This window comes from Plectrocnemia conspersa, unplaced genomic scaffold (assembly GCF_051122295.1).
Source record: "Plectrocnemia conspersa isolate PC_06_02 unplaced genomic scaffold, ASM5112229v1 ptg000004l, whole genome shotgun sequence".
Lineage (NCBI taxonomy): Eukaryota > Metazoa > Arthropoda > Insecta > Trichoptera > Polycentropodidae > Plectrocnemia > Plectrocnemia conspersa.
This window is the reverse complement of record NW_028277168.1, coordinates 3,017,373-3,024,991: the sequence shown is the minus strand read 5'-3', so window position 1 is coordinate 3,024,991 and position 7,619 is coordinate 3,017,373. Positions and strand designations below refer to the sequence as shown.

Here is a 7,619-nt window from a genome sequence, read left to right as displayed (position 1 = left end):
TTACATCAAGTCTTATTTTTTTCTCCGACCGATTGCTGTGTGATGACAGCAAAATTCAGTATCAAAAAAGACAAGTCCAAAATTGAAATTGAAATTAAAATCAAAATATCTGATTACAATTACATAGCATAAGTTACTAAACATTTTATTGAAAATAATCTTAGAACTCAATATATTAGAAACCGTGAATTTATAATGGTTTTTTGTCATTTTACTCAAAAACCAGGGCTATGGAGTCGCTGGAAATTTCTACCGACTCCCGACATTCTCGCAAAACTCCGAATTTAAAAATTTCCATAAGATAATCTTAAAATATTAAATTTATTTTTAATAATTTATTTATTTTCATGTTAATTACAACAAATAAGAAAAAATAATTAATAATTTTTGGTACACAATTAACGTGAATTTTCTATACATATTGGAAATGTTGTCGAGTACTGATTTTTTATGACAGGATGTGAGTCAGATGATGTGCTAGCAAATTAGGTGAGAAAGTAATTAGTAAATACATATTATTTCTAATATGTCATATGTAAATATGACCAGTGTAGAAACATGACCCTGGATGTCAATCGCTTGGATTAGTGCCGCGCCATGTGTACGTGTGACCACGGCGACCTGTGGTCGTTACTTCATATTACCGACTTAAAACGCATAGCACACGACGAACAATTAAAAAAATATTGGTTGGGGTGGAAAGGGTAAAAAAGGAGTCGGAGTCGGTCGATTTTTTACATCTCCACTTAAATGCTCCGACTCCATCAACTCCGACTCCACAGCCCTGTCAAACACATTACAAATTGACATGTCTGGTTTTGATACATTATTTATTCAAATGTGATCTATAAATGTTACAGTGAATGTGTATTTTTCAGTGAAATTATAATTTCACTGGTGAAGTCCAAATACATTTTTACCAGTAGATATATATTTCTACTAGCAAGAATATAATTTAGCTGAAAGGCGCTAGTGAAATTATATGTTCCTATAAATTTCCTATGCAACTCAATTTGACAGTTGCGAAACGTCCATTTGCTGTTCAAACCCAAACCTTACCTACAATAATTAACCAAACCCTTCATGATATCATTTTTAATCACAGTTTTAAAACCTTCGTCAGGTCAAATACAAACTAAGTCAACTCATCTTTCAGGTATATAACAATATCTTTTAAAAATATGATAGCTATCCTTACCGATATTACTACGGATTTTTGATATGATAGTATTGGTCAAAATATATTCAAACCGAATTTTGGTCAATAGGAGGGCTTAAAAACAATTATCACTTCTCAGAAGTCAAACATTCACGTCAAAACCAATAAAAACGCTCGTTATCGAGCGTTCCTACTGCGACGGCGCCGGCACGATTTTATTGCTTTTGACGTGAATTTTTGACTTCTGAGAAGGGATAATTGTTTTTTACACTCTCCTATTCACCAAAATTTGATTAAAAATATTTATATATCCGCAAAAATCTTGTCCGGAATATTCACCGTACCAAAAGGAACAGTGGTCTCTCCTGTATACTTGTTTTATTTCGCTCTTTTTATTTATATAATATGTACATTTTTTTCTTGTATAGAGACACCGAATGCATCATCTCATGCGAGTGTGGCGCGTTTCATGAGTGTTATTTCTAGGTATTGATTTTTAGTTTCCCTTACACGGACGCCCCTGCCTCGCCTTCACCTGCCCTCTCTCGCCCCGTAACCAATTTAATGTAGGACAATTCAATTGCCGAAGAAACTATTTATTATGTAGAAGCACCTTTATTGCAATACGCGTGACGTTTTTAAATCTTCCGATAATTAATATTAAAAAAATATGGGAAAATATTTTATAAATATTTAACTTACGATACCAAATAATATTAATTATAAAAATAAGAAAATGATTCGCCCCCGGGTGGGCTCGAACCACCAACCTTTCGGTTAACAGCCGAACGCGCTAGCCAATTGCGCCACGGAGGCCTGCGCTCGCGAGACACAAGTTTTGTATAAGTACTTAACGCATTTATTAACGATTTTAATTAATATTACCTTACAATTTAACATATAAAAAAAATATATAAATTATTACTAAAAGTATGCAATCCAAATATAATTTTAAAATGCAATAATTTATAATTTTAACGAAAATTACTATTTAAAGCTATAAATGTAGTTGTTAAAATACTTTATTTGATTTCATAAACTTATAAAAATATAAAGTAAACGGATATGCTTATAAAAATGAATATAATATTTTAAACTTTGCTATGCTACGTCACGCGATAGAACTGGTAGTTGAACACTATTTTCAACTGCGCCGTCATGAGGGGATATAGCTCAGTGGTAGAGCATTCGACTGCAGATCGAGAGGTCCCCGGTTCAAACCCGGGTGTCCCCTGATATTTTTTTGCATTACTTTTTTAATTTTCTACACTTTACATTATTACATATCATATAAAAACTCGTAAACCCTACACACCAATAAACAGTCACATTACTATAAATTATTTTATTTACATTTTGAAGACGTACTATTTCAATAATAAAGTAATTGAGCATATTAAAAACATTGCTAAATAGATTTCTATCTACCTAAAATGAGATTTAAAGCTGTATTTATTTTTAAAAATTACTAGGATTCTACTAAAATAAAGCCTAAATAGCCTGATGCGAGATAATTATTGTATAGTGACCAGACCTCCTTTGAAGAGGATTGTCCTCCTTGAACAAAAATTTCTGAAATGACTTTTTTTTTTTTTTAAACTTCCTTAGCAATTTCTCCTCAAAAATACTTTGGAGATGGCCTTTAAACAAAAAAGTTCGTGATGACCTTTTATTTAGCTCCTGCATCAATTTATCTTATTCGAACAAAAAAATTATAATATGACCTTTTAATTTTTAGTGTCCTTTCATATGTTTTAAATCTGGTCACTTTATAACTGTAACATATATTTAACATTTTTCGGTATAGCTAACAAATATCTTTGCCAATCCAATAAAAGTATGATTTGAATATTAATACTATATTTTATTCTATATTTTACTACATACAATTATTTTTATGTAATCTAAACAAATAAATTTATATTTAACGTTTGGATATTGAATAAAATGGCAACACAGCTTCAAGGGGGATGTAGCTCAGTGGTAGAGCGTTCGCTTTGCATGTGAAAGGCCCCGGGTTCGATCCCCGGCATCTCCACTCTTTTTGCATCTTTAAAAGTCGATACAAAATTTTATTTTTATTATCAATCGTTAATTAAAAACAGTTACACGGCTCCACAATGTGATTTCTGTAGCTCTACCATTTAAAATACATTTGTTGTACCACAATGTTTACGCGCTTTTAAATTATTATTTAAATGTAAACCTTGGTATGTACATACATATGTAACAATTCCGCATAAATAAAAAATGACTGGAATATTGCGCACACAAAAGTTCCCCACGGTGAAAATTCTGAGCATAGACAATTGTTTGATTGTCAAATATACAAGATCAAACAAAAAGTGTTCCATTTCGATGTAAATTACTTTGACGACGAGAGGTGACAGATGGTAATTAGACATAGATTGAGCCGCTGCAGTAGCATTTTATTGGATTTAATAATGAGTGTGAGTGGACGGTGCGCGGGGTCAACACAGCCGTGCGAGCCCACTGAAGTTGCCAAGAGAAGGTATCCGTCACGCCAGTGTTACCAAAGTGCCGCCTAGTTTTTTTTATAATAAAACCCAAATAAATATATGTAAAGGGCCCCCTACAGTACTCTCCATCTTAGTTGGGAAGGCCTTGGCGTTGTTTTTATACACACTGAAGTCGGTGGAGCTGGTTTTGAAAAATAATTAAATGCTGGACTACATATGTATAAATCGTAATAAGCACACGTTTTAAAATATAAAACAATTGCTAGATATATCTTTAATTTCAGATGATCTCTAAAGTATGAGAGTTTGTCACCGTTCAGTGATAAACTCTCATACTTTAGAGATGAATACTCACAAAGCTCATTGACATTATACAATTCCAAAAACAGCACATTCATACTGCTGTAGATTTTAAAACAATAATAATCCAAATTATTAAATTTAGCAAATTACAAGAGCGCTAATATAAAGAAACCAAAATGCAAAAATTGACTCAAGCTACAAAAGGAAAGCGAAGGCCTGGAAGATGCGCTTACTTTTCGATCACATTCCAGTAATATATCATTCATTATATCAATTATATAAAATATTTGATGATAAATGTATGAATTTTTATTCTAAATTGAAATTCGACTCTAAGAAAAATTTATGTATGTTTGATTGATTTTTAACATTAAAAGCATTAATACTTTTATTTCATTGTAATAGAAACATGACTATGTGCAAAATTCCAACATTCTGACTCTATGTGTTAAATTATTATATTCAGTAATCTTAAAAGTACTAAAATACTAGTTATATAATTATATTTATAAAAAAAATATAATTTATAATCTTGTATTTTGGGTACCGCGATATAATATTTACTATTATATAAGTATTTATTTAATTCCTGTCATGTAAAACAACCGTCTTTGCGAATTATTTATTGCTATGTGAATTGGGGATTGAAGCCACTTCAAGTGATAAAACAAATCAATGCAATTGTATGAGTAAATATATTCCCGACTTCAAATATAAGGCAGGAATATTGCTATCATTACATATGTATATATTTATTGATTCCAAGCATACTAGAACTATCAACATTGTGCTGTGGTTATTGACATGAATTCAGTTTTTCTTTTCATTATCTTTTTGATTGACTAGAATGAATGAGCAGCAACTGGTATCATACATTGATCCAGTACTGAGTTCTTTTCCTGCTCTGCAAATACCATGTTTGCTTGAAATACAGACATTAAAGAATGTGTGAACCACAAATCTTCTTCTGAATATAGATTTAAAAATAAATCTTCAATATGCAAGGGGGCGGATCTTATTACTTTTATACTACACAAAAATTTTCAAAAAAATAGGACATTTTAGAGTTGATGAAGGACATTAAGCTTTTCTTATATAAACATGGTATTAAAGTTACACAAAAGATATTTATAATAATATATAATAGATTTATATAAATAATAAATTTACATTTGACTCCTTAGAAATATATGACGCAAAAGAGCAATATGTATTGCTATAAATTATACTAATACAAATTGAGGAAAAACCCTTAACTATATCTACTACTAGATTAGTTAAAAAACTTATTATATCAAGCAACTAAATATTTTTTATTAAAAAATAAAAAATGAGAACTGCTACAAATTATTTTATTTAGCCAAGCATCAAACCAAATTAGTTTTATTTACAACCAATAGATGTGATTATTTATCTATCTATTCTAACCTATGTTTAATACAGTGTAAAATATAAAGAAAACTATTCTACATCTATTGGTTGTAAATAATAGTAATTTGGTTTGATGCTTGGCTAAATAAAATAATTAAAATAGTTTTCATTTTTTCCAATTTGAAATATAATATTAATTCTATTTTATTTAATTACTTGAAATAATTAGTTTTTTTATATCTAATCTAGTAGTGGATATAGTTAAGGTTTTTCCTCAATTTGTCTTAGTATAATTTATAGAAATTTTAATGGCAATTTATTATATTATATATTATAAAAAATATTGTAACTCTTTTGTGTAACTCCAGTACCATATATATAAGAAAAATATTACACACAAAAATCCATTTTATGTCAATTACTTCTTAACCCTTTCTGCTCGTAAGCCCTCCCTGAAGAGCATCACTCAAGTTGTTATCAGGAAGGCATTTCACTCGGTCACGATCGGTCAGTTATTCATTTCTTCTATGACTTGGGTTACCATATGGTATCCAAAAGGAGAACAAGTACTCTTTTTCCAATTAAAAAATAATGTCTATAACAACTGTGCGAGTTAGTGTTTTGAATGGATCTTATGGATGCTACTTAAAAATACAATAAATACAAATATGAATATTTGATTCATTGTATTTAGCTCTTGCCAAAAATAGGTGTTGTCATTGATGATGTAAAACTGTACGACCAATTTGTAGCGTGATATCATTATTTTCAAGACAAGTTAATGTCAGTTTCAAGACAAGTGGACGGAAGACTATTTCTTCTTTCTGAATAAAGTTTTGCTCGTCTGTTTTTTGTGCCAAGAATCACTTACTGCCAACAAAGAATTTAACTTGAAGAGACACTTTACTTCGAAGCATGCGAATTCCCAAAATATTGCTGGACAGACACGAAAAGTTGAAAAAAACTTTTTAGAAGCTAAAAACACAATTGCATTGTCAAAGCTAGTTTTATTGTATGCGAAATAATCGCTAATAGGTAAATCTAAGTCATTCGGGGAAGGTGAATTTGTAAAAGAACGTCTGCTTGATGTTGCAAGTATAATATGTCCCAAAAAGAAAAATTATTTCAAAAACATATCTTTATCAAGACGTACTGTTGTCCGGCGAATAGAGATTATAGCACATTACATTACAACAAATTTGAAAGAGAGGTGTAATAAATTAAAGGCATTTTCGATAGCCTTGGATGAAAATACGGATGTTTCAGATACAGCACAATTGGCGATATTTATTCGAGGAGTTAACATATACTTTAATATCTTAGAAGAATTATTGCCTTTTTAGTCATTGAAAAGAACGACCACTGGAGAAGACATAATATATGAAGCTGTAAGTACAGTCATTACGGTTATCAAATAGAGTTTCAAAGACATTCTAGAGCAGCATATAATTTCACTGGCGCTTATCAATTAAATTATATTTTCGAATTTTAATCCCTAGAGACTTTTATTTTTATAATTGACTTGTTGCATTATATTTCTAGTAACTTCATAGTTAAAAAAGTCGGGGATTTTCTTAGCAATAATATTGTATATACGAAAGGATTCTCCTAAAAGGTGTGACTTGCATAGATAGCGTTGGCAGTTTTACTAAAATTCTGTTTGTTCAATACATAGGTGTAGTATAAAAGGCAAATAGCAATAAAAGTCTATTTGTGGTTGTACAATGCAAATATTCGTTGGGTATTTACCTTTATAAAAAACATAACAATAACGAGACGGAATATTTTGTATTTTAATGCAAATGCTTATGTAAATGAGTAAATCAAAAGTATCTGGGTTTTTCGCGTAAATAAAGATAAGAGGAAAATCCAAAGCATCCGATTTTCAGCTGTAATAAAACATTAATATGGAGCTATTTGCTTTTACGTTAAATGAGCGAAAACAATATCAAATTAATGTATACCGGTCAGAATGTCCTATATTTACCAAAACGGGCCTAAAAATTATCTGTTGAATTTTTGGAATCCTTTCATAAATATTATTGTTAAGAAAATGTTACAGAATCCACTACTATTTTATCTATGTCTTTTCAGAATGATAATATAACAAGTCAATTATAAAAATAAAAGTCACTAGACGGTAAAATTAAAATTAAAAGACGGTAAAAATAAAGACATTCCGCGATGAGAAAGTGGGTAATACAATAATAATAAGTGAGATATTTAGTATATTGTATTGCTACGTCATCAGATTACGCTAAATTGTATTCAGGGTTGCATTTGGAGGAGGGGACATTTGCCCCCCC

At 30.3% G+C, this 7,619-nt stretch overlaps 3 non-coding genes across 3 annotated transcripts; 2 read left to right on the top strand and 1 right to left on the bottom strand.

Annotated features, from left to right (window-relative positions):
• Positions 1-1,901: 1,901 nt before the first annotated feature.
• On the bottom strand, positions 1,902-1,975 carry TRNAN-GUU (transfer RNA asparagine (anticodon GUU)). Its single transcript has one exon. It is a non-coding gene; the product is annotated as a tRNA-Asn (tRNA).
• Positions 1,976-2,321: 346 nt separating this feature from the next.
• On the top strand, positions 2,322-2,393 carry TRNAC-GCA (transfer RNA cysteine (anticodon GCA)). Its single transcript has one exon. It is a non-coding gene; the product is annotated as a tRNA-Cys (tRNA).
• A 732-nt stretch (positions 2,394-3,125) lies between these two features.
• On the top strand, positions 3,126-3,197 carry TRNAA-UGC (transfer RNA alanine (anticodon UGC)). Its single transcript has one exon. It is a non-coding gene; the product is annotated as a tRNA-Ala (tRNA).
• The last annotated feature ends 4,422 nt before the right edge of the window (positions 3,198-7,619 follow it).